The 26,196-nt window shown below is 45.7% G+C and overlaps 1 protein-coding gene across 6 annotated transcripts in view; it reads right to left on the bottom strand.

Moving 5' to 3' along the window:
* Positions 1–26,196, bottom strand: part of carnmt1 (carnosine N-methyltransferase 1) — a 1,199,612-nt gene that overhangs the window by 221,317 nt on the left and 952,099 nt on the right. The gene's annotated exons all lie outside the window — the stretch shown is intronic.

Here is a 26,196-nt window from a genome sequence, read left to right as displayed (position 1 = left end):
TGGCAATAGATTGGGAGAAGGGGAAGTGCAACGAGACCTGGGTGTCCTTGTGCACCAGTCACTGAAGGTAAGCATGCAAGTGCAGCAGGCGGTTAAGAAGGCAAATGGTATGTTGGCCTTCGTAGCGAGAGGGTTTGAATACAGGAACAAGGATGTCTTGCTGCAGTTGTACAGGGCCTTGGTGAGACCACATCTTGAGTATTGTGTGCAGTTTTGGTCGCCTTATCTGAGGAAGGATGCTCTTGCCCTGGAAGGAGTTCAGCGAAGATTCACCAGGCTGATACCTGGGATGGCAGGAATGACGTATGAGGAGAAATTGGGACGATTGGGCTTATACTCGCTGGAGTTTAGAAGAATGAGAGGGGATCTCATTGAAACTTATAAAATTCTGACAGGACTGGACAGACTAGATGCAGGAAGGATGTTCCCGATAGTCGGGGAGTCCAGAACCAGGGGTCACAGTCTAAGGATAAGGGGTAGGCCATTTAGGACAGAAATGAGGAGGAATTTGTTCACCCAGAGAGTGGTGAGCCTGTGGAATTCTCTACCACAGAAGGCAGTAGAGGCCAACTCATTAAATATATTCAAGAAGGAGTTGAATATATTTCTTAAGGCTAAAGGGATCAAGGGTTATGGGGAGAAAGCAGGGACCGGGTACTGAATTTGGATGATCAGCCATGATCGCATTGAATGGCGGAGCAGGCTCGAGGGGCCGAATGGCCTACTCCTGCTCCTATCTTCTATGTTTCTATGTTTCTCGCCTTCGCGTGCCCTCGTCTCTGCACCAAGAACCGAGCACTCCGTCCGAGACAGAGAGAAGAAACCACCACGAGCGACAAGAGCCTCGCCTTGCTCTTCAACTGTAGGAACGAACCTTGAAACTGGGACTTGGATACTGCATCGGCAATACGGAACCAGGAGACACGCGCTATACAGGGAAGCAGCGAGCAAGAAAACGGACAATCGGGGTGAGCATTGTCCAAGCCCACGCATCCTTATGACCACCGGTACTGTGTGAGGGGGTGTTGTGTGTCCCACCAATTCAGAGGGGCTAAGTGGGGAGGTTCTGTGTGTATTATATAATGTATGTTCCGGGGTTTGTGGGACAAGTCCATGTTATACTCTGTCTGCAACACAGTGTGGTTTTAGGCATCTTAATACGAGACAGGGGCCTGTTCGACGGGCCAAGTTGTATTGTTGTACTGTTTGTTTTACGCCACCAGGCATTTTACGTACTGGAGGCAGGTGTGTGTATTAACCTTATTAAACACCATACGGTTGAGTCCAAAAAGCTTGTCTGCATTCCAACCCTGTTCACCGTAATTCCTGTCGCCTAGAACTAAGTCGGAAAGGTGATTCGAACCACCAAGGCAAACCAACTACAGTGAGAAGGATCCAATGTTGCACATGGCGAGTCTCAGAGGAAAGAAAATGTTGGGTACTGTATTTTTAAAACATTTACAGATTTTTTTTTATCTTACAAGTTGTTAAATCCATGTCCAGTGCTACCTCATTGGAAGAACCTCTCTCACCAGTGACAGATCGCTCACCTGCAGCTGCCACCTATTCCAGCCTATGGAGGGAGTCATTGGAGAGTCTGAGTGCAAGAGGTCACCTTTGTGCAGTGAGTGTCAGTGTTTTCAGCACCCCAATGCTGTCAAACACTGAGAAATCAACTGTCAAAATAAAATTGTGCGTGGTCCCTTTAAGGAAACCGTCAGATGACGCGTCATCAAATTACATCATCTGACCGGCTTCCTGTTAATTGGCTGGCAAGCCCGCAGGGCGGGCTTAACAAGGTCAATCAAGGTAAAATCACGTCTGTGGAGCGGAAGCAGCTGGGGGCGGTACTGGAAGCCGGAAACCACCAGACCCGCACTCAACCCGCCTCCATTAATAAAATCACGGCCTTTGTGTTCTCCTCACAGCTTACTGTCCCACCTAGCTTTGTATCGTCAGCAAACTTGGATACATTACACTTGGTCCCTTCATCTAGGTCAGTAATGTAGATTGTAAATAGCTGAGCCCCCAACACTGATCCTTGCCACACCCCACTAGTTACAGCCTGCCAACCTGAAAAAGACCCGTTTATCCCTACTCTCCATTTTCTGTCCATTAACCAATCCTTTATCCATGCTACTATATTATCCCCAACCCCACGAGCCTTTATCTTGTTTAATAACCTTTTATGTGGCACCTTATAGAATGCCTTTTGGAAATCCAAATATGCCACATCCACTGGTTCCCCGTTATCTACACTGCTAATTACATCCTCAAAAAGCTCTAATAAATTTGTCAAACACGATTTCCCTTTCATAAAACCATGTTGACTCTGCCTAATCATACTATGATTTTCTAAGTGCCCTGATACCACTTCCTTAACAATGGATTCCAGCATTTTCCTGATTACTGATGTCAGGCTAACTGGCCTGTAGTTCCCTGTTTTCTCTCTCCCTCCGTTCTTGAATAGCGGTGTTACATTTGATATCTTTAAGCCAAGAGGGTTGATTTTAACTACCATCAGAAAACAGGTGGGCAGAGGGCTGAGAATGACCACCGCCTGCTTGTTGCCGACAGAAGGCCCGAGCTGTTTGAGGCGCAGGCCTCATTTATATTCTGCTGGTGAGCTGCGGGTGGCAAACACATGCCCTGCTGCAGCTTGCCAGTTCTGGGAGGGCAGAAAATAGGCTGGCTCCCAACCTCAGCCAGCTGACAGTCAAAGACCTGGGTGGGCTGAGGTGATCTGAGGGGCTCTCAGATGGGCCAGAGTTTTTTTTGTGGGTCTAGGAGGTGCACTCGTTATGTATAGCACCCTGATTTACGTATTACAAGGATCCTCCTACCTGAAACAGGCGGGCTCTCTGGCCGCCCATCTGAAGGCTCTACCCAAGATGGCAGTGGCAGGAGCAGCAGTAGGTGACCCAACACTTTTTCCGGCCCACCACCGCCACCCTGTTTATGTTGGGCAGAGGGAGTTAAAATCGTCTCTAATGTGTTTGAATTATGTGCATGTTACTTCAGTTCCTTCATACAATTGTAGTAAGTTCCTTCAGTCATTCACACAATATCATTAACAGCACTCACTGTTTAAACAAATATGAATCAACAGAAAGAACAGGCAAAAAATAGGGATGGCAAAGTTCATCTAAATTCTTTTACATGTTCCCCCTCTAGTGTTGCCAAACCTCCAGGATTGTCCCGGAGCCTCCAGGAATGAAAGATAATCTCCTGGCCATAACTACGAGCAAACCTGGAGAAAAATTATTGGGGCATTTAAAAATTGTGTTTTTTTTCATTTTCTTTGAACGCTTTTGCTTATTAATTACACAAATAGTGCAGATGGGAGAAATGGCTGTTTGACTGGTCGGGGTGGTTGGAGGTGAGAGGTTATGTGATGAAACCGCCAGGAATATGTCCAACCAGATTTGGTAACCCTATTTCCCTCCCCGCTCTTTATATTGGTAAATCCTATAAAGAAGTTCTCTTTTGTTCGTATACTTAAGATGGTAATATCAGCTCCAGGTGCAGAGCCCAATCTGAAGAAAGTGAGATTTTTAAAATTCATTTGTCATGAGTCCATTATTTATTTTTTAAACTTAAAAGCATTAGTTAGAAGAAGTTATCTGAGATTTTAAGCAGTTCTCTGCAGTCCCTTGACTCCCTCAGGCTCTATAGAACCCCCCTCCAGACATCTCATTATTATGATGTTTGGGCTCATAATCCTGATAGAATTCCTGCCAACTGTCAATCTAAGTTTATAAGATCAGCCATTCATAAATATCTGATTCAAATATGAAATTCTCATTGGACCTTTTATTGACTTAGATGTGTGGCAGTTGGAAAATTCCTTCAAAAAGCTGCACTGTATAATCTACTCTTAATTAAAAGTCGCATAATTCAAATTATCTGACTATTCAATTTTTTGGCATTAAATTCCCACCTTGTACATTATTTACATTTCATAATTCAAACTATTGGCTAATTTATTTTTTAATGCAAAAGCAACTTTGAATCAGGATTAGACTAGTTGATTTTGCCGTTTTTAAGCCAGTCATGAAAAAATTGAAATATTCAACATATTCATCAGAAAGTGAAATCAAAATTCCCGAGTTAACAGGTATTGATCAGGAAACTTACTTTTAGTGGCTATAATTCAAGGCATGATTCATAATTTATGATTTTTAAATTCCACTAACATCAACTAGTATAAGTCCAAGGAGCCTACCCACATTTTCACCCTTTCCCCACCAAACGTTTAGTTCTCAAGTGTTGTTGCTAACAGTGAGGGAGAAACACTTACCCTTTTTCTAATGCAGTCCCTATGTCGGCTCCACACTGATACTGAAACTAACTTAATGTTATTATATCAATATTTGTGTTACTACAATAAAACCCTCAGATTCCATCTATCTGAATATCTAAAGAGGTCCAAGCTTTTTAATGTCAGCTTGACTCGTGCTGCAGTCAGATTTTGATCTCAGTGCGCAATTTGAGACCGTAAAAATGTATTTCTTAAGAGCAACCAGAACTCCCAGAATTATTTCTTGTCCTTTGCCATCACATTGGTCCAGCCTTCTAGCATTAAAAACAGCTGGTAAGAATAGATAGATTTATCTAGGTACCTAAAACGGGAATTGAGAATTGCTATAGTTTGCTCTATAGCACTTCTTGTATTGTACTTGTTGCCCCTCTCTGACTGTGGAAGCCTTACTGGAGTCATCAGCCATGATTGTAGGGAATATAGCTGATCACCAATCAACATCTGGATACAGGGCTACATGTCACGGGGGCTAATATAGTGGGCGGTCGCATGATGAAAGGATCATGGCAACTTTCTGGATATCTGGCATTGATGTGCAGGATAAGGTGATTGGCATTGCACAATAGCTGAACATCAATAGAATGAAAGCCTTTCCTGTTCATAAAATCAAAGGGGTTGCAATATGTGGCTTTCACCGATACATAGGTTCCTTCAATTATACCCTTCACCTCTGGGAACCCTGCCAGTCTGTAGAACTGGATAGCTCTTTTTTTGTTTGTCTACTTCCATTGGGAAGGATATGAATTCTGAAAACCTCCTAAATAGAACATTAGTGACCTTGTTGATGCTGCCTGGGAGGATTCAGCCACAACAAAATTCAGGACTGTGGTGACCTTGACTATGCTGTTCCCTGGCTGGACATGCATTGCAGATCTTCAGCCAACAGTTGATATATTTCCCCAATAGCCTTATGAAACACTGATGGCCAGAAAAGTCTAAGAAAGACTTTCTTGGTCTGTAGAGTGAATGGATATCAGCACATAGTAAAGAGAAGCTTGCTATGATACCTCACTCTAAAGCCAGAATTTTAACAGGGAAGAGTGAATGGGGTTGGGAGTGGGTGGGAGGTTAAATGCGCTGAAATTGAGAGCGCGCCGGGAAACCAGCTTCAACACGCCAGCTTCTGCAGTTAACTTGAGGGTGTTCGGCTGCAAGCGAGAAACCCCCTCAGGAGAGGAGGGTTAACAATTTAAAGCAATTTAGAGCTAGTAAGAGGCTATTAAAAGCCTTTTTTTTCAGGGGTTTCAAGTTTTACTGTGTGTGCAGGGGATTTCCGGACTTCATGGACCTCGCCAGTGAAAGCAAGGCGAGAGCACAGCAGCAGTTGAGGGGGCTGAACAAATGACAGGCAAAAAATCTGGTAAGTACTGAGACCTACTTCCTTGCCTAAGGGAAAGGCTTTTGCTCACACCACTTGTTCTGGCAGTTTGCTTTCAGTATTTTGCAGGTGATTTCCACAACTTTGGAGCTCACTCTCATTACATTTGAGGTCACTCTCACTACATTCAAGGGCACTCTCACTACATTCAAGGGCACTCTCACTACATTCAAGGGCACTCTCACTACATTGGTGGTCACTCTCAGCACACTGGAGGTCACTCTCAGCACACTGGAGGTCACTCTCAGCACACTGGAGGTCAGTCTCAGCACACTGGAGGATTGTGTATCTGATCTCAACTTTACATCTGTCATATATCAGATCAGCATGGGTGCTGCTTATGCTGTTTCACCTTGGACCTCAGATGAGCACCACGGTGAGCACCAGCTGCAACAACGGCAGCAGGTCCAGCAGGAGCAGCGGCAGCCTTCTCCTCCCCTACCTGTCGCTCCACAGGAGAGAGGGGCTGAGTGCAGGGGTGCAGCTTGCAGGAGGCGATACCCACAGCACAGGATATATAGGCAGAGGGTCAGCTTCCTGAACATGACTGAACACCAGTGCCTCAGGAGGCTCAGGGTATCGTGTCAGGTCGTGGCAGACATTTGTAGCCTGCTGGAAGAAGGCCTGCTGCCAAGTGAACGCGTTACCACTGACTATTAAAGTCACCACCGCTCTCAACTTCTTCACCTCAGGCTCCTTCCAGGGATCTGTGGGAGACATTTGCAGGATTTCGCAGTTGGCCGCCCACAAATGCATCACCCAGGTGACTGATGCCATGTTTGCCAGGGCAGGCAGTTATGTACACTTTGCCACCGATGAAGCCAGTCAAAATGAGCAGGCACTTGGGTTTGTGGCTCTAGCTGGCTTCCCACAGGTACAGGGCATCATCGACTGTACATATATGGCCATCAAGGCACCCCCAGATAACCCAGAGTGTTCGTGAACCATAAGGGCTTCCACTCCATAAATGTGCAGCTCATCTACAATCACAAAAATCATCATGCATGTGTGTGCCAGATTCCCAGGGAGCTGTCATGATTCATTTGTCCTATGCCAGTCCACCCTTCCTCAGCACTTCACACCTCCGATCAGGCTTACCGGCTGGCTGCTTGGAGACAAGAGCTATCCACTGAAGATGTGGTTGATGCTACCTTTGAGGAGGCCAAGCAATGAGGCCGAATGACGACGAGATTTGTCATAGAGCAAGCAATCAGGATGCTGAAGATGCGCTTCGGATGTCTGGACAGATCTGGAGGAGCCCTTCAATACGCACCAGCCATGGTCTCCAAATGATCGTGGTCTGCTGCGCACTGCACAACAAAGCGCAGCAGCGAGGATTGGAGCTGCTGGAGGAGCAAGGCGCAGAGCCTCTTCGGAGGAGGAGGGGGAGGAACTTGAAGTGGACATGGCACCAACAGCAGTGCATACTGCTGCCTGGGATGCCTGGGCTGGCCTCATAATGGCACAATTTAGTTAAGTTGCACCAGTGCCCACATCCGGCACCCAGATGCTGAACTCGCTTCCTCCCGCTGTCCCGCCCAACCACAAAGCAGTCCTACAAAGACCAAAGCATTCCTTTAGGAACATAGGAACAGAGGAACAGGAGTAGACCATGCAGCCCCTCCAGCTTGTTCCGCCATTCAGTGAGATCATGGCTGATCTGTGACCTAACTCCATATACCCGCCTTTGGCCCATATCCCTTAATACCTTTGGTTAACAAAAAGCTATCAATCTCCGATTTAAAATTAACAATTGATCTAGCATCAATTGCTCTTTGTGAAAGAGAGTTCCAAACTTCTACTACCCTTTGTGTGCAAAAATGTTTCCTAATTTCACTCCTGAAAGGTCTGGCTCTAATTTTTAGACTATGCTCCCTAGTCCTAGAATCCCCAATCAGCGGAAATAGTTCCTCTCGATCTACCCTATCTGTTCCCCTAACTATAAAACAGAGAGTCGGGATAAATGGGTCATTTTCCGGTTGGCAATCAGTAACTAGTGGGGTGCCACAGGGATCAGTGCTGGGGCCTCAACTATTTACAATCTATATGAATGACTTGGATGAAGGGACCAAGTGTACTGTAGCCAAATTTGCTGATGATACAACGATAGGTGGGTTAGCAAGTTGTGAGGAGGACACAAAGGGCTGGATTTTCATTGAGGAGTTGGGTTGGAGGCGGGACTCCATTGAGTTCTAGCCAACCCACGCGATTTTGACTTGATTGACCTTGTTGAGCCCGCCCAGCGGGCTCAGCAGGCCAATTAAGGGCCACCCGGCAACAGGTGACGTCATAGGTTGAAATTTCATCTGTCAAGACCTTTTGACAGATGAAATATCAACGTTTCACAGCTGTTTGAAGCTGTCAAACACTGACAATCTGTACTCCAAGTTAATTCCTTCCTGTCAGGATGATTTAGAGATCTCCCCAGAACAGAAAGCTGAGTGGGCAAAAATTTGGCAGATGGAGTATAATGTGGGAAATGTGAGGTTATCCACTTTGGAAGGAAGAATGAAAAAGCAAATTATTATTTAAATGTAGTGAGACTACAAAATGCTGCGGTAAAAAGGGACCTGGGGGTCCTCGTACATAAAACACAAAAAGTTAGCATGCAGGTACAGCAAGTAATTAGGAAGGCTAATGGAATGTTGGCCTTTATTGCAAGGGGTATGGAGTATAAAAGTAGAGAAGTTTTGATGCAACTTTACAGGGTGCCGGTGAGACCGCACCTGGAGTACTGCATACAGTATTGGTCTCCATATATAAGGAAGGATATACTTGCATTGGAGGCAGTGCAGAGAAGGTTCATTAGGTTGATTCCTGGGCTGAAGGGGTTGACTTATGATGAAAGGTTGAGCAGATTGGGCCTATACTCATTGGAGCTTGGAAGAATGAGAGGTGATCTTATTGAAACATAAGATTCTGAGGGGGATTGACAGGGTGGATGCTGGGAGGATGTTTCCCCTAGTGGGGGTCTCTAGAACTAGGGGGGCATAGTTTCACAATAAGGGGTCGCCCATTTAAGACAGAGATAAGGAGGAATTTCTTCTCTCAGATGGTCATGAATCTTTGGAATTCTCTACCCCAGAGAGCTGTGGAGGCGGAGTCATTGAATATATTCAAGGCGGAGATTGACAGACAGTTGAACTACAAGGGAGTCAAGGGGCATGGGGAGAGAGCGGGAAAGTGATGTTGAGGCCAAGATTGGATCAGACATGATCTTATTGAATGACGGAGCAGGCTCGAGGGGCCGATTGGCCTACTCCTGCTCCTGTTTTTTATGTTCTTATGTAATATCCTGAATACTTTGATTAGATCACCCCTTAACCTTCTAAATTCTAGGAAATACAACCCTAATTTGTGTAATCTCTCCTCGTAACTTAACTCTTAAAGTCCGGGTATCATTCTGGTAAACCTACGCTGCACTCCCTCCAAGGCCAATGGCCCGTATTTTCCGATGTACGAGCTGTGTACACACCCGTAGGGACATCAGAAATGCCGGTTTCAGGCATGCAAAGTGCACGCACTGATAACTGGCATTTCCAATCTGTCAAGAATGCTTTTGACAGATCAGACACCTGCCCTAGAGAAGGGCCTCTGCGGGGGAGAGTTCTGCTTTCTGCAGAACCTCCGCCCGCAGAAAACCCTTAGAAATCTTATGCCTGGTAAAAGCGTAAGGCCTGCTTTTACCAGCATAAGAGTTGATAAAAGTAAAAAAAAAAAAAATGTTTCACTCATTTATAATTAAAAAAGACTTTTAAAAAAAAAGGTAAGTTTATTTTTAGCCTCGTAAAAAACTTTAAATTATTCTTGTCAAAAAATTACATTTTTGTTTAAAATATTTAATTTATTGTAATTTTAACTCATTTTAAAAATGTGATGTTTTTTAAAAAATGTATTTAATGTTTTACTGTGTTTTTGAGGTGAGCTCCATTCATATATTTGACAGGTCTATCTGTCAAACGTATGAAGGGAGATACCCTTCTCCTATTGGCTCCCCATGGCCCATGTGATCCCAGGGACACTTGCAAACTGCATGAGCCCCTGGGATACGTGGGCCCTGCGCATTTCGAGTTTGGAGAGGCCCAGGAGCGGAAGTGTCCGGACCTCGGGAGCCCTCAGGTACGTTCATAGATTTTCTTCCGATAGGAGGCCTCCGCACGCAGGAAGTCTCCTATCGGAAATTACGGACCAATATATCCTTCCAAGGTGTGGTGCCCAGAACTGCTCACAGTACTCCTAACTTCTACCCCCTTGTACTCTAGTCCTCTGGATATAAAGGCCAGCATTCCATTAGCCTTTTTGATTATTTTCTGTACCTGTTGATGACATTTTAATGATCTATGTACCTGGACCCCCCAAATCTCTTTGGACATCCACTGATTTTTAGCTTTTCACCATTTAGAAAGTACCCTGTTCTGTCCTTTTTAGGTCCAAAGTGGATGACCTTTCACAGACACCCATTGCTTGCAGTTAACGCATGTCAACAACAACAACAACTTGTATTTATATAGCACCTTTATATGTCCCAAGGCACTTCACAGGAGTATTATGAAACAAAAAAATTTGACACCGAGCCACATAAAGGAGAAATTAAGGCAGATGGCCAAAAGCTTGGTCAAAGAGGTAGGTTTTAAGGAGCTTCTTAAAGGAGTGAAGAAAGGTAGAGAGGCAGGGAGGTTTAGCCAGGGAATTCCAGAGCTTAGGGCCTACAGAAGGCACAACCACCAATGGTTGAGCGATTATAATCAGGGATGCTTAAGAGGGAAGAATTAGAGGAGCGCAGATATATCTGGGGGTTGTGGAGTTGGAAGAGATTACAGAGATAGGGAGGGGCAAGGCCATGGAGGGATTTGAAAACAAGGATGAGAATTTGAAATTGAGGCGTTGCTTAACCGGGAGCCAATGTAGGTCAACGAGCACATGGGTGATGGGTGAACGGAACTTGGTGCGAGTTAGGACACGGGCAACTGAGTTTTGGATGACCTCAAGTTTACATAGGGTAGAATGTGGGGGGCCAGCCAGGAGTGTGTTGGAATAGTCAAGCCTAGAGGTAACAAAGGTATGGATGAGGACTTGCCAATCATTACCAGTGACAAGGCCACTTGCCAGGCAGCGGGCAAAAATGGGCAAGACGGGAAAGTGGTGCAATGAAATAATTTTATGTGCCTCAAAATTTCAACATAACCTTCACAGTACAACATTGCTTAACACACCCATGTGCATACCCTTGTGCACCTAGAATTCTTTCATCTTCCTCTTCCTAACACTTCTACATTGTGCAGCCCCTGTGCCATCAGCAGAGGTAGAGGCAGGCTGCTCACTTCCCTGCTCTGACTGCTGAGATGCTCTTGGCTGATATCCTCTGGGTTTTGGAGCCCACGAGGACCCTGCCAAAGACTGCTCCTCCTGCACCTGTGCAGGCGTAGACTCGGCCACCGGGACACAAGGCAGCATGTGGGGCACTGACTGAGGGGGAGGGGGGCAACGGGTGAGAAGTGGAAGCGCTTTGAGCAGTGTCCCCACTTCTATGTCCCCTTGCACCATCATTCCTCTCATGGCCCACCCACACTTCCTTGCTAGCAATGAGCTGGAGAGCATTTTGCTGCACATCAGTGGGGCGATAAACGGCAAGCCTAGGTTTTTATCCATCCTTGTTAAGGTGGCATTCAGAGTCTGCAAGCTGTTGGTGAGAACAAGCATGCTCTCGTTTGAATGTTGCATTTGGTGCTCCATGCAGGTGGCCTCTCTTTCCATGGACGAACACATCAGAGCCATAGCCTGCAACATCATGCCAGTCATGCTTGAGATGGACTCCTCCAGTCTCCCTACAATTGAGCACATCGTAGCTGGAAATCTTGCCAGAGCCTCACACATTTTTTGTTGCTCCTCCAGAATCATCCTTTTTTTTCATTGGCCCCCAAGGTTCAGCATCTTCATCCAGCTGAGCAGAGCTTGGAGCATCCTGCACTCTCCGACGAGGACTCTCCACTACTGTCCCTGTCTGTACCATCTGCTCTTGCTCACATGTGATCTGTGAGACATCAGATGACAACATTACTATCTGACTTATTGGTCCCACCGATATGTGTGTATCTGTGCTGGTGCTTGGTGCACATGCATCTTGTGACTCCCTTGAGGAATCGTCTTCCTCCTCTGGCTCCACTGGCTATTGGATATTTGATGGGCCTGTGGAAGAGTAAAGACATGAATTAGAACTGTCATGGTAAGAATGTTTTAAGACAACATCATGCACATGATCATATTTCACTGGCTGCTGACCTCAAGTCAACATGAGTGACTGTTGTGTGCCATGTGGCTGTGTGATATTTAATTCTGTCACCAGGTAGCTGGGAACGCCCTGTCTCTCCATCTCCCACCACCATCAATGCTGATACTTCAGTTATCCCCAGTGCCTCCTCTTCTACAGCAGTTAGCGTTGCTATGGGTAGAGGGCCACCTCCGTTCTCTGCCTACCCCGGATGTTCTGTGCTCTCTTCTACTGCAAGGAGGGAAAAAATAGACCTTTGAGTGAGGGTCATGGAATGTGTGGAACGGATGGATGCACAACATCTGTAGAGGGTGACTATGAGGGAGCGGCGTTACATTGCATTAAGATGAGGATGAATGTCAGTGGTGGATGGTCAGATGGGGATGTGAGGAAGTGCGTAGACAGAGAGAGATGTGTGCACCTGCAAGGTACATTGGTGTGAGGAGTGATGTGCAGGAGTAGGCTTGGGAAGGCAGAGTGAGGGGGTTGGGGTGACACACGCATCAGGATGTAGGGCAATGTGGCATTGTACTCACCTTTCCTGACCTCATGAAGTCATTAAATCTCTCCCTGCATTGAATCCAGGACCTCACCACCACACACCTGCTTCTCACTTCAGCCGTAAGCTCCAGCCATGACTTCTTGGTCTCTGAGACTAGCTTCTTCTGCCCGTCAGCAGGGAATAACACCTCCCTGAGGGCCCTAACTCCTTGCAGCAGGAGTTCCAGGGAGGCATCACTGAATCGAAGGGCAGCTTTCGTATGTCGAGACTGCATTTTTTGTTCTCCCACCAAAGCATGGTCTCTTCCACCAATGTCTCTCCAACCTTCACCAACCTTCAACTATCATCTTTGCAGTGCTCCTTTAAATACCTGAGCTGAATTGGGCCCATGCATGACATCATCACACCCGCTCCTGTTAATTGGTTGGGAAACCCAGAAGTCAGATCCAAATGCAGTGGCTTCATTAAAAAGCCACTGCCAAGTGGGCCACTGCAACTTCCGGGTTCCCCACTGATCCAGGGTTCCCCTATGCCAGCACGTCAGCAGGTAAAAATTCCTAAGAGTCTCCAATCTAGCCTCTTCCATCTCCTTATCTTCCTCCTTTTCATAGCATTAGAGGTATTTCTATTGAGAAATCCATGTCCCCACTGCAAAGCAGTATTTTGCGCAGAGGTGAGTAATACTAGCAGCAAAAAAAACTGACTGTACCTCCACAGTACTAAAGAGATCGTGATGTAAGCAAACTAATATTTGCATTATATCAGTGAAAATCAGCACACGGAAGGGCTTCTTCAACATGGTATCCACCTGCAGCTCCTACCAACTCATAGATAGGCAGTAATTATTTGGGGTGGTTTTGGGGCGGAAGTTGGAAGAAATAGGTTGGAGGGGTTAGCCCCACCCTCTTGACTCTACATACATGAGACGATCAGACGTCCTGGCAGGCCTCAAAGTGGGTAGGTGCCTTTTGGGAGGATAGTGCAGGTGCAGTTTTTTTTAAGGCAGATTTGAGGTGGTAGCCTCTCAGGACCCATTTTACTCCATTTACCACTCCAAAACAGGCGGTAATTCAAAGGAAAATACAGCCCTATGTCTCATTCAGCAGAACTTGCTAATATTTTTTACATTACTTCTATTGATGCTTTGAGGTCCAGTCAATCTCAGTGAAACTACTGGACACAGAGGATCTATTAAAACAATCTATGTCAAATGAGAAGCTAATTGAACGTTGCCTTGATGAATAGTAGAATTTCTCATGTAGTGTTGCCAATTGATGATGTATGGGCTTCAACATATGTCCCTATGGCCAAATATGTCTAGTTACCATCTAGCTTCTGTTCTGTGTCATAGTTAATGTGTTTGGATTTTTATTTGAACATTGAAGGAACTGCAGAATTACGACCACTCAGACGTTACACTGTTTTCAGACACCTGCTGTGCAGCTTGCTTAATGATTCAGTTGCTCTGACAAGCCATGTGTTCACCTTCCTGACTGAAATCAAACACTAATGTATTTATAGGAAATGAGTTGATTCACATTCAAATGTCTTTGAACTCTTCTTTTCTGTCCATCCTGTTATGTGTCTGTATCTGTGAATACCGCATCACAGTAATACTTCACTCAGACTTGTTCTTACAAGTTATCAGGATGACATTCATAATTTAAAAGTAATGGAATCTCTGGAGACAAATGACCATAATATGATCAAATTTGACTTCCTCTGGCAATTGGCACCACTGAGGACTATGATTTCAACAAGACAAACGTCAATGAAAGGAAAGTGGTGATTTTGTGACCTGGCACTCCAAGTAGACAATGGTGTTCACAGGGCGTGCAGCTTGAGAAATTGCAAGTGGTGCACCCACAATTTCCCAATATGGACTTTCAGTGAGTAAAGCTCTATGCTGAGTATGCATTCATAAAATCATTCTTATTGTGTCTGAAATAGTGTATAATTGAATAATGATTTATTTATTGTAGTATCAGTCATTGGAGTTCATGGAGCCAATTTTAACTATCTGAAATCAGCATTAGTGGGGCAGTAGCGCTTTAAAATGGGGTTGGTAAATGTACCACCCTGTTAATGTCGACTCTTTGGCTGCTGCCATTTTTAAAGTGGTTTTCTCATGGATGACCGGGGTCAACACCTGTTTCAAATGGTGGACCTCTTTACGATGCAAATCAGGGTCCTATGATGTGTGTTTTGCATTCAACAGCCTAACCTTAAAGGGATTGCTGCTGGCTGCTCCAAAATGGCCACAAAACTTTTTCTGTATTAGAGTTTAGTGGAGCCACAAGGAGAAGGAGTGCTCCTCCTGAATCCACAAAAATACTGCGGGCCGCTGCCAGCCCAGGCTCATCCTCGCCCCACCCCTCCCCTCCCCTCCTCTCCTCTCCCCTCCCTCCCCTCCTCTGCTTTGCCTCCCCACCAGGAACTACCTGCAGGCCGGTATGGCGTCCGAACTGCCCAATATTGCGCTGGCCCAAAGCCAGCAGAATGGAAATTAGGCCTGGGCCTTGTAAAGCATATGGTAGGTCATCCTACCTTGCCTGACTTGGTGAGGGCCCTTGTCTTTTTTTGGCATTACAGCTGATCTGCTGAATGGCACATATTTTATTTATATTGGTGGCCACCTCCTCCATGCACCCTGGGCAGCTCTTCTGGTACTCACTGCCCATCAGTCCCAAAGACAGCCTCCCTCCTCTGCCACACTTGCTCCAATAACATTTGGAAAAAGGGTCTAGCATGACTAACAGAAGCAACAACATTCTCCTCTTCCTTTCCCCTCGACAAAACAGACTGTCCTTTAAACATGCAATTTCCTGCCCACAAATGAGTGAGGTCTAAATCAGAAATGTTATTCAAAGCTGGAAGCTCACTCACAGAATGCTAATTAGGCTGATCCCAGAAATACAGTTGGAAACGGTTGGGTGGGTTCTATTTATGCATTGTCTGACTTCCTCCTGATTGGAGGTTGATTGGAAAATCCATGCTAATAATCTGAATGTGGTCTGACCAACATCTGATACAGCATTACATTTGATTTGTACTCTGCATCTCTGGTAGTGCAACTCAATACCTTATTCGCCTTTTTTATTATAGGTAATAGTATCATACATTTATCTACTACAAGTCTTTCCTGATCAGCATGCCGTAGCAGTGTTACTGTTAACATATCCTTCCCCTTTATTTCCTTCTCCTGTACTAATTATTTTTTCTTTATCCACATTCAATTACTTTTGCCATCAATTGTCCCAATTATCTAAAGAATCTAAGTCCTTCTGCCCCTGCTTGCATTACTTTGCATTACTTGTCCCTCTCCTATTTTGGTCTCATTTGAAACTCGGAAATATTGCTTATAATCTCTTCATACAAGCCATTAGTGTATATAAAAATATTGCAAGAGTCCCAAGACAGATCCCTGGATATCCCTTTCATAACCTCTTTCCAGCCTGAAAAGCTTCTATTTATAACTACTCTGTTTCCTGTTTTTTTTGGTTCTGGTTGGATTTGAACCAGAATCTCATAAATTAAACAATGGTATTCAAAAATATTATGTGACTTAGTCAACAAAGGAAAAGATTGATCTTAATTTAGGTCAGCAAGCACAGGGGTGATGGTTGAATGGGACTTGGTGTGAGTTAGGATACGGGCAGCAGAGTTTTGGATGAGCTCAGATTTACAGTGGGTGTAAAGTGGGAGGCTGACCAGGAGAGCTTTTGAATATTGAGTCTGTAGGTAACAAAAGCATGGATAAGGGTTTCAGCAGCAGATGGGCTGAGGCAGGGGTGGAGACGGGTGTTAGTAAGGAGATCAAAGTAGGTAGTCTTGGTGATGGAGAAGAAATGAGGTCAGAAGCTCATCTCAGGGTCAAATAGGACACCAAGGTTGCGAACAGTCTGGTTCAGCTTGAGACAGTGGCCAGGGAGGGGGATGGGATTGATGGCTCGAAAACGGAATTTGTGGCAGGAGCCGAAGATTAAACTTCAATCTTTTCAATATTTATTTGGAGGAAATTTCTGCTCATCCAATATTGAATGTCGGACAAGCATTCATAGACAAATCATAGGCAGTGGTGGGGTCGAAAGAGGTGGTGGTGAGCAATGTTCCCTGTAATTTTTTTGGGGGTGCGCGGCCCCTATAAGTGGCTGCACGGCCCATTCAAATCTTCGCGCACGCGTGGGTTCTTTTTTTTATTCGTTCCTGGGATGTGGACATCACTGGCAGGGCCAGCATTTATTGCCCATCCCTAATTGCCCTTGAGAAGGTGGTGGTCTTCTTATCATGTCCACGGACAGTCTATACATAGCCCAGCCAGAACTGGACACATTTTTGCACCTTGTTGTTGAATTCGGCAAGATCTGCAACAGTGCAGGGTTCCTCTAACGATGGACATTGCAGGAGATGTTGCATAGTCTGTGCCTCAGTTCCACATTCACAAGTTGTCGGGCTGGTGGAATATCCCCATTTGCTTAGTGACACCTTTGAGCAACCTACACCGGTCCTAAGTCTGTTAAGGCACTTCCAGGTTGCCCAGTTGCAATTAGCTCCTGGGGGAAGGCTTTCATCAAGTAAAATTTCCATCGCTGGGGGTTGTTCAAGACTGGCGAGCCGGTCTTTCCACAAGGCGATGTGGGCTTCAGATGAGGTTGATTGTAATGGAACAACACTGTTCATGAAGCTCTTTCTTGACTTTAGGCGGCTGGGTGTAGGCGTATGACAATGCAGAGGGTGTTTCTCATCTGATGTTTGACGGAGTCGCTCTTTCTTGCTGGCTACCGTTCTCCTTATATCAGGGGGTGCGATACCCGCCAGGATATATAGGCTGTTGGTGTTTATTGGTTTTAAGCAACCTGTGATAAATCGGCAGCTTGCATTCAGAACGGCATCCATCTTCTTGGCATGAGTAGACCTTTCCCATGCAGGGCAGGCGTATTCGGCAGTGGAATAGCAAAGAGCAAGTGCACTGGTTCACAATGTTTTCGGGCTTGTTCCCCATCTTGTGTTAGTGAGCTTATTCAGGATGTTGTTTCGTACGCTCACTTTTGCCTTTGTCTTCTCGATGTGGTTCTTGAAGGTGAGGCATCGGTCAAGGGTGACTCCTAAGTAGATAGGGTGCTCGCAATGCGTCAGTGTTGCTCCACACCAGGTTACTTTCAGCTGGCGTTTGGCTTCATGGTTTCTGAGGTGGAATGCACAAACTTGCGTCTTTGATGGGTTTGCGCGAAGGTGGTTTTCTTCATAGTAGGATTTTAGTCACTCCAAGGCCTCAGAAAGCGTTTTCTCCACAGTGTTAAAATCAGTGCTTTGGGCAGTGACACATAAGTCATCATCAGCATATATAAAACGGCGTGTAACACCATCTATAGGTTGGTCATTCGTGTAGATGTTGTACAGCAGCGGTGCAAGCACGCTTCCCTGAGGAAGACCATTCTTCTGAATACGCCACCTGCTGCGCTTCCCACCTAGTTCAACATAGAACCGGCGATTCTGAAGCATGCTTTCTAACAGCTCTGTTAAGTGAATCTCTTTTGTCATCTCTAGAATCTTGCAGAGGAGACGTCTATGGTTCACTGTATCGTATGCTGCTGACAGGTCTACAAAAACAGCACCTGTTACCATCCCTTGCTCAAAACCATCTTCGATGTGTTGTGTGAGGTTGAGCAGTTGGCTTGTTGTTGATTTGCCGGGGCGGAAATCTGCTTGCTCTGGAATGATCTTCTCATCTACAGTTGGTGCTATCCTATTGAATATCAGGCGTTCAAACAGCTTATAGGTGTGGCAAAGCAGTGAAATTGGCTGAAAACTCTTAGGATCTGAGGGATCTTTTCCAGGCTTTAATAGTGCTATTACACGTGCCTTCTGCCAGATATTAGGTAGCTTGTGTGTTGCCAGACAGTGGTTGAACAATTGTAGGAGCCATTTCTTTGCTTTCTGTCCAAAATGCTTTATCTGCTCCGTTGCTATGTTGTCAAGACCAATTACTTTCCCGTGTTTTAGACTAGATATACCAGTTTCCTGCTCTTCCATGGTGAATGGTCTAGTGAAGCCAGGATCATCACTGTACTTCTTCCTATCTAGTTGTGCTCTTGGTTGTTTCTTGTTGATTTTTCCATTTAGGAGCAACTGGTGTGCAACTTGGTTAGCAGACACATTTGGGTGTTGGGCAGCTTTCTTGGGATCACCTCCAAGTTTGCGTATAAGAGACCATGCCTTCTTGCTGTTTTTTGTAAGATCTGTTGTCTCTATCAAGGTGTTCCAGGTGTTTTGACGTTCTTGAGAGATACTTAACATCACCCTCTCACCGGTAGATATTGTTTCCTCTGAGAAGGGGTCAGATTCAAACATTGAGACATACTCCCAGTAGAGTTCAGCATTCTCCTTGGTGAGACCAGGGATGTAGTGTACTTTGCAACCTCGGGGGATCTTCCTTCTAGCTGTTTTTTGGACAGCTTTTGCAAAGAGGTTGTAGTGCTCAGGTAGTAGTTTAATGCGTTTAACCTTGCGGTCAAGTGCTCGTGTAAAACCGTTCCAATCGGCCTTCTTGAAGTTGAAGCGCCTTTTGAATGGTACGACAGTTGGTAACACTGCTGCATTTACCTGGATGCCAATAGGACGGTGTTGTGTCTGTGGTATTGGGTCTGTGACAAGCTTCTTGCAGAGGCCAGCGATGTCGTTGCTGGCAATGGCAAGATCTGGATTATATCTATACTTCCAGCGGGCACTGTGGAAGGAGGCTGGCAATTTAGGATCGTGGATGAGACTAAGCTGGTTAGCGTCCATCCATTCTTTGACTGCTTCTCCATCGTTGTTAGTCTCCTTGTACCCCCATTGGGTACTGTGGCTATTAAAGTCTCCAATGATGATCTGTGGTTTATTGTGCAGGTTGGGTACAGGGTTAGAGAAGCTGAAATCTGTGCCAGGTGGCTTGTACACTGAGGTCACTACTACTTTGCTCAGCTCTACGGTTAGAATTTCGATGTTGTCCTCCTCTGTTTTAGAAGTGGCTTCTACAACTGAACCAGCTCTAACAAATACAGCACTGCCATATTGTCGATGAGGTCTTTCAATAGCCAGGACCATTCCTGGTATGGTTGTTCTCACTTCCTCTACATGTCTCCTGCAGGCAGAGGACATCACACTCCAACTCATTGCATAATGTAGCGAGGATGTTTTTTTTAGCTAAAGAGAACCCTTCAACGTTAGTAGATATAACAGTCAATGCCGGTCTTGAAAAAGACCCGTGTTTCTGACATCGACTACTTCCGTCTTCAGGCATGCTGTGCATGGTGGTAGAATTGGTTGAAACAGGGCCGCGACGTGAACACTTCTACCTTGACCCCAAGGCGGTGGTGAGCCGCCTTCTTGAACCGCTGCAGTCCGTGTGGTGAAGGTACTCCCACAGTGCTGTTAGGTAGGGAGTACCAGGATTTTGACCCAGCGATGATGAAGGATCAGCGATATACTTCTAAGTCAGGATGGTGTGTGAGTTGGAGGGGAACTTGGATGGTACACACTGCAGCCATGGTACACTGGTGGTGGAGGGAGTGAATGTTTAATGTGCTGGATGGGGTGCAAATCAAGCGGGCTGCTTTGTCCTGGATGGTGTCGAGCTTCTTGAGTGTTGTTGGAGCTGCACTCATCCAGGCAAGTGGAGAGTATTCCATCACACTCCTTACTTGTGCCTTGTTGATGGTGGAAAGGCTTTGGGGAGTTAGGTGGTGAGACACTCGTCGCAGAATACCTAGCCTCTGACCTGCTCTTGTTGCCACAGTATTTATGTGGCTGGTCCAGTTAAGTTCCTGGTCAATGGTGACGTCCAGGATGTTGATGGTGGGGGATTCGGTGATGGTACTGCCATTGAATGTCAAGGGGCGGTGGTTAGACGCTCGCTTGTTGGAGATAGTCATTGCCTGGCACTTCTGTGGCGCGAATGTTACCTGCCACTTATCAGCCCAAACCTCTCCCATTTAAAAGCTGGTGAATGGCTTGTGTGGGACCTCCAGACCATTGCATGGCCTCGTAGCCATGCAGCTTAACGGGAACTTTGGTGGTGAGGTAGAGCTGGGTGTTGTCAGGCGTACATGTGGAATCTGACGTTGTGTTTGTGATTGATGTCGCTGAGCGGCAGCATGTTGATGAGAAATATCTCAGTAGTTACATTTGTCTGAGTGGATGTATCGGGGCTGGTGCTTGATTAAGCAACTTGCCAGGGCGATGTCAGGGAATGAGATGAAGGAATGGGCTCTCTGGAGGGACACAAAAGTCATTGATTTGAGAAGGATGCACTCTTACTTGTGATTCAGAAGAATTGACTGCGCAGTAATAGGAGATCTTTCAATTATTCAGAATATCTATGTTTCCATTCATAAGGTTGTTAATGTGTCACTGACTGCCTGCAACACCTCCCTCCATACTGCCCCCACCACCCTTTTCTGGGGCTTTCTGGCTTGGGTTCCAAATTTCCTTGCCTCCTTATCTTTATCTCTGCCAACATCACCTCCATGGAAGCTTCCTAGAGGCCTAGGGCCTTGACCGCAGCAGATACTTACCCCTGGTGGTAGTCCTTCCCCACCTTTTTTACAATGGGCCCAGGAAAATCTAGGAATTTGAGATTAACGAGTTGGTTTGTCAGAAAATTGCCTTATCAATCCTTTGGCAGAAGTGTAAAATTTGTTAATGGGCATCAATGAGTATTTAATCCTTTGTAACCAAAAGAACACCTTCTGGCTTAATTTATGTTGACAGAAGTGTAGAACTGATCATGTCGGAATCTGTTAGATAGAGTTTTGATCAACTTTCAGATCCAAACCCTGAGTTCTTAAAGAGGAGGAATAGTAGAAGTAGCTGTGAGATTCCCCTCGGTTTGCATGCTGCTAGAACAGCAGTCTAACAGATAATTGAATTGGCAGGAGATTGCGGAGTCAGGGAACTGAACAGTTGGCTGTGAGGCTTAAGTCTGTTCCATTTCCTAACCCAGTCTCCTGGCATTTCAATCAGCTGTGAGATTCAGCCATTCTACCGACACACAAACAGATCTGTCTCACAACCAAATGTTCTGTTCTGTGTCTGTGCAGTCGCTTGGTGGTTTCAGCAGCACTGAAGACTTAGCTGTTCTACAGACATAGACTCTAAGGGCTATTCTACAGCCCTGCAGAATAAAACTGTATGCCACAGCATTTGCCTGCTGACACCCATCATACACAGGGGCTGAGAATGTGCCATGCATGTTTTGCTGTTGGCACCAATAGCGCATGTGCCTACGTACAAATGAACTAACTTCACTGGATAATGTTAGGTAATTTTGTGATACTTCGGGTACGTCTCATGACATGTTGGATGCACCAGTCACTGAAGCCAAGGGTGATGAGGACAACAGAGAGTGGAAATTTATATTGCAACAATGTGACCTCCCCTTAACCGCCCATTCCAAATAGGCACTGTGTGGCTGCAGTACTGCTAACTGCTCCAGCCGCATTATGGGGTAGCTGCGAACTTAAATAGAACTTAAGAGCCTAATGAACCCAGTGCACAGCTACCATGCAGGTACCCAGTCTCGCTGCCGCATTGTGTGCACTAGGTGTGTTGGGCACCTACCATCTCATTATTGGCCCATAAATCTACACTTCTCCCTAGGGTGAATGGAAACCTTTCTCTATGTCTCTTCCACACACGCCAACATACACGCACACTTACAAATTTCCAGGCAGGTAGGGATCAGCTTGGTGTATTTTTCTATAGGGGCGCTATTAATAAACATAGAAACATAGAAGATAGGAACAGGAGTAGGCCATTCAGCCCCTCGAGCCTGCTCCGCCATTCAATGCGATCATGGCTGATCATCCAAATTCAGTACCCGGTCCCTGCTTTCTCCCCATGCCCCTTGATCCCTTTAGCCTTAAGAAAGATATCCAACTCCTTCTTGAATATATTTAATGAATTGGCCTCTACTGCCTTCTGTGGTAGAGAATTCCACAGGTTCACCACTCTCTGGGTGAAGAAATTCCTCCTCATTTCTGTCCTAAATGGCCTACCCCTTATCCTTAGACTGTGACCCCTGGTTCTGGACTCCCCGTCCATTGGGAACATCCTTCCTGCATCTAGTCTGTCCAGTCCTGTCAGAATTTTATAAGTTTCAATGATATCCCCTCTCATTCTTCTAAACTCCAGCGAGTACAAGCCCAATCGACACAATCTCTCCTCATATGTCATTCCTGCCATCCCAGGTATCAGCCTGGTGAATCTTCGCTTAACTCCTTCCATGGCAAGAACATCCTTCCTCAGATAAGGCGACCAAAACTGCACACAATACTCAAGATGTGGTCTCACCAAGGCCCTGTACAACTGGAGCAAGACATTCTTCTTCCTGTACTCAAACCCTCTCGCTACAAAGACCAACATACCATTTGCCTTCTTAACCGCCTGCTGCACCTTCAGCGACTGGTGCACAAGGACATCCAGGTCTTGTTGCACTTCCCCTTCTCCCAATCTATTGCCATTCAGATAATAACCTGCCTTTCTGTTTTTGACACCAAAGTGGATAACCTCACATTTATACACATTAATATTGCATCTGCCATGTTTTGCCCAATCACCCAAACTGTCCAAATCATCCTGGAGTTTCTTGGCATCCTCCTCACAGCACACACGCCCACCCAGCTTTGTGTCGTCTGCAAATTTGGAGATATTACATCTAGTTCCCTTGTCTAGGTCATTAATATATATTGGGGCAGTAATTAGGGTCGGGGGCTTGCCGCGCGTGCAAGCCCCCGATATGCACTTACCCGACACGCCGGCCGTTGAGCTTCAGGGACGCCTGGAATTGCTGTTTTAAAATGTTGACTCCCGGGCAGTGTCTGATGTCACGCCGCCCAGGAGTGCAGCCAGCGCGAAGCCTGGAGCGCGCTGTGCAAGTGAGACACGCCCCTTGAGGTCTCATTTTAAAAGGACACGCCCCCAATGCTTCTCACAAGCTGCAAAGCATTTTTACATGTAGAGCAGCATTTTCAATAGGTTTTTTGTATTTTTAAGAAGCTTTTGGTAACTTTTATAAACTTTTAAAAACGTTTAAATTATTTTGAAGAATCTGAAGTAGTTTTAAACAGAATTAAAGCGATTTCAGGACTTTTAAAAGCCCTGAAAGCATTTTTTTCATTCCATTTATTTAATTAGCAACGTCGTCGTCATACGTGTCTTCACACTGTTCCCTTTGGGGAACGGTATGAAGTGGTGGAAAGATTTCTGGCCGTGATTAACGCTCCTTCCGTGACCGTAACCATCTTTGTACCAGCCATTAGGGTGGTTAGTCCTGTGGCGGGAGGGTTTTACGGGCTCCCACAACCTATACTGGGGGGGGGGGGCCACCCACACCCACGGACGCAAATATCCCACTGGATGTCTACCCAGAATTTAGAGCCGGAGCTCCGACTCCACTTGCCGGGACTGTCTGGAGCGGGGTTCGAAACCCTACACGGTCTGGCCCAGCGGCGGGGATGCTACCGCTACGTCAAAGGCCCACTCAGATTAGCAACGTGAAATGGCTGGAATGAGCACAATTCACGGCATTAAAAGAACTCACAATTGAACTGATGATGACCTCAGCAATCTCCTCAATGAGGTGGAGGTGCAGCGCCTGCTCGTCATTGGCAATGAGAAGTCCAAGGCGCCACAAAAAGGACAGATGATAGCTTGGTCTTTCAAGTGGCAGCATAGGGCTCCAGTCACGGGGAGGGAAAAGGTGCAGGAAACGTAAGGGTGTCATCTTTTGCGCAGAGTGGGCCTTTTGCGTAGCGGTAAGCATCCCCGCCGCTGGGCCAGAAGGAGTAGGGTTTCGAACCCCGCTCCAGCCAGTCCCGGCAAGTGGAGTCGGAGCTCCAACTGTAAATTCTGGGTGGACATCCAGCGGGATACTTGCGTCCGCGGGTGTGGGTGCCCCCCCCCCCCCGGATGGGTTGTGGGAGCCCGTAAAACCCTCGCGCCATAGGACTAACCACCCTAATGGCTGGTATGAAGATGGTTATGGTCACGGAAGGAGTGTTAACGTGGCCAGAAATCCTTCCACCACTTCATGCAGTTCCCGAAAGGGAACAGTGTGAGGATACGTACGACGATGACCTCTTGCGCAATGCACCTCCTTGGACCCTCAGTCGCAGATGCGAGGGGGCAAATCGTGCAATTGTTAAATTTTTCATTTTATTGACATGTAAAATGTTGGCCCAGTAATTCCCTTCCAAACGTGCGAGTACGGTTGGGGTACTCACGCGTCTGGCCAGAGGAAATGCCGGTTTTCAGCATGCACAGCGCATGCGGGGAAAACCGGCATTTCCTGTCCTCTGAACGAAGGGGTTCAGAGGCAGACTGCGTGCGACTGTACAGGCAGATCGTGCGCAGTAAAATTCACTGGTTTCATTCATGCTTTCAGTGAGGTTAAGTCCTTACAACTTACACATGAAAAAAGCATGAGTACAGTTGCTCCAGAGGCTGCGGAGGAAGATATTTTTTATCGTGGAGCTTCTGAAAGGCAATATTTTTGTTTGGGAAAGGGAGGAAAGTTATTTTAAGAAATGCTGAGGTAAGTTTTAAAGTTTATTTTTGTTTTTTAAAACGGGGTTTCAGTACTGTAGGGAGAAGGATCAATTGTGGCTATGTGAATTGAATTTGCTGTGTTTATTAAATGTAAAAATGACTCCAACATTTTTAAGAAAGAAACTTTTCATCAGTAATATATTCTTTTAAGTAATTATGTATGTATGTCTGTATATATTCCTTTGCGTGTATGTATATATTCCTTTACTTATGTGTATGAACGTATGTATTTAATTATGACTTTCAGAGAAAGTAACTTATTGGAAAATCATAATTAAAAACATACATTCATACACATAAGTAAAGGAATATAAAACATACATACATATACGTAAAGGAATATATGCGGACATACATACATAATTACTTATTACTGATGAAAAGTTTCTTTCTTAAAAGTGTTGGAAATGTTACATTACTCATTTTAGAACACTCATTTTCACATTCAATTCACACAGCCACAATTGCTCCTTCTACCTACAGTACTGAAAACCCGTTTAAAAAAAAAAATTTAAACTTTAAAACTTACCTCAGCATTTCTTAAAATAACTTTCCTCCCTTTCTCAAACAAAAATATTGCCTTTCAGAAGCTCCACGATAAAATATATCTTCCTCCGCAGCCTCTGGAGCAACTTTACACATGCTTTTTTCAAGTGTAACTTGTAAGGACTTAACCTCACTGAATTCATGAATGAAATCGACGAAGTTCACTGCGCAAGCGCTGCCTGTGCAGTCGCACGCGCTGTGCCTCTGAACCCCTTCGTTCAGAGGACTGGAAATGCCGGTTTTCTCCGCATGCGCTGTGCATGCTGAAAACCAGCATTTCCTCCGGCCAGACGCGTGAGTACCCCGACCGTACTCACGTGTTTGGAACGGAATTACTGGGCCATTGTGAATAGCTGGGGTCCAAGGACCGATCCCTGCGGTACCCCACTAGTCACTGCCTGCCACTCGGAAAAAGACCCGTTTATTCCAACTCTTTGCTTTCTGTCTGCCAACCAGTTCTCTATCCAAGTCAATACCTTGCCCCCAATCCCATGTGCCTTAACTTTACATGCTAATCTCTTATGCGGGACCTTATCGAAAGCCTTCTGAAAGTCCAAATACACCACATCCACTGGTTCTCCCTTATCTATTTT

The sequence above is a fragment of the Somniosus microcephalus genome, chromosome 1 (genome assembly GCF_052327205.1).
Source record: "Somniosus microcephalus isolate GS21.2 chromosome 1, FLI_Smic_1.0, whole genome shotgun sequence".
Classification (NCBI taxonomy): Eukaryota; Metazoa; Chordata; class Chondrichthyes; order Squaliformes; family Somniosidae; genus Somniosus; species Somniosus microcephalus.
Note: the sequence above shows the minus strand (reverse complement) of the source record. Positions and strands in the feature narration are given on the sequence as shown.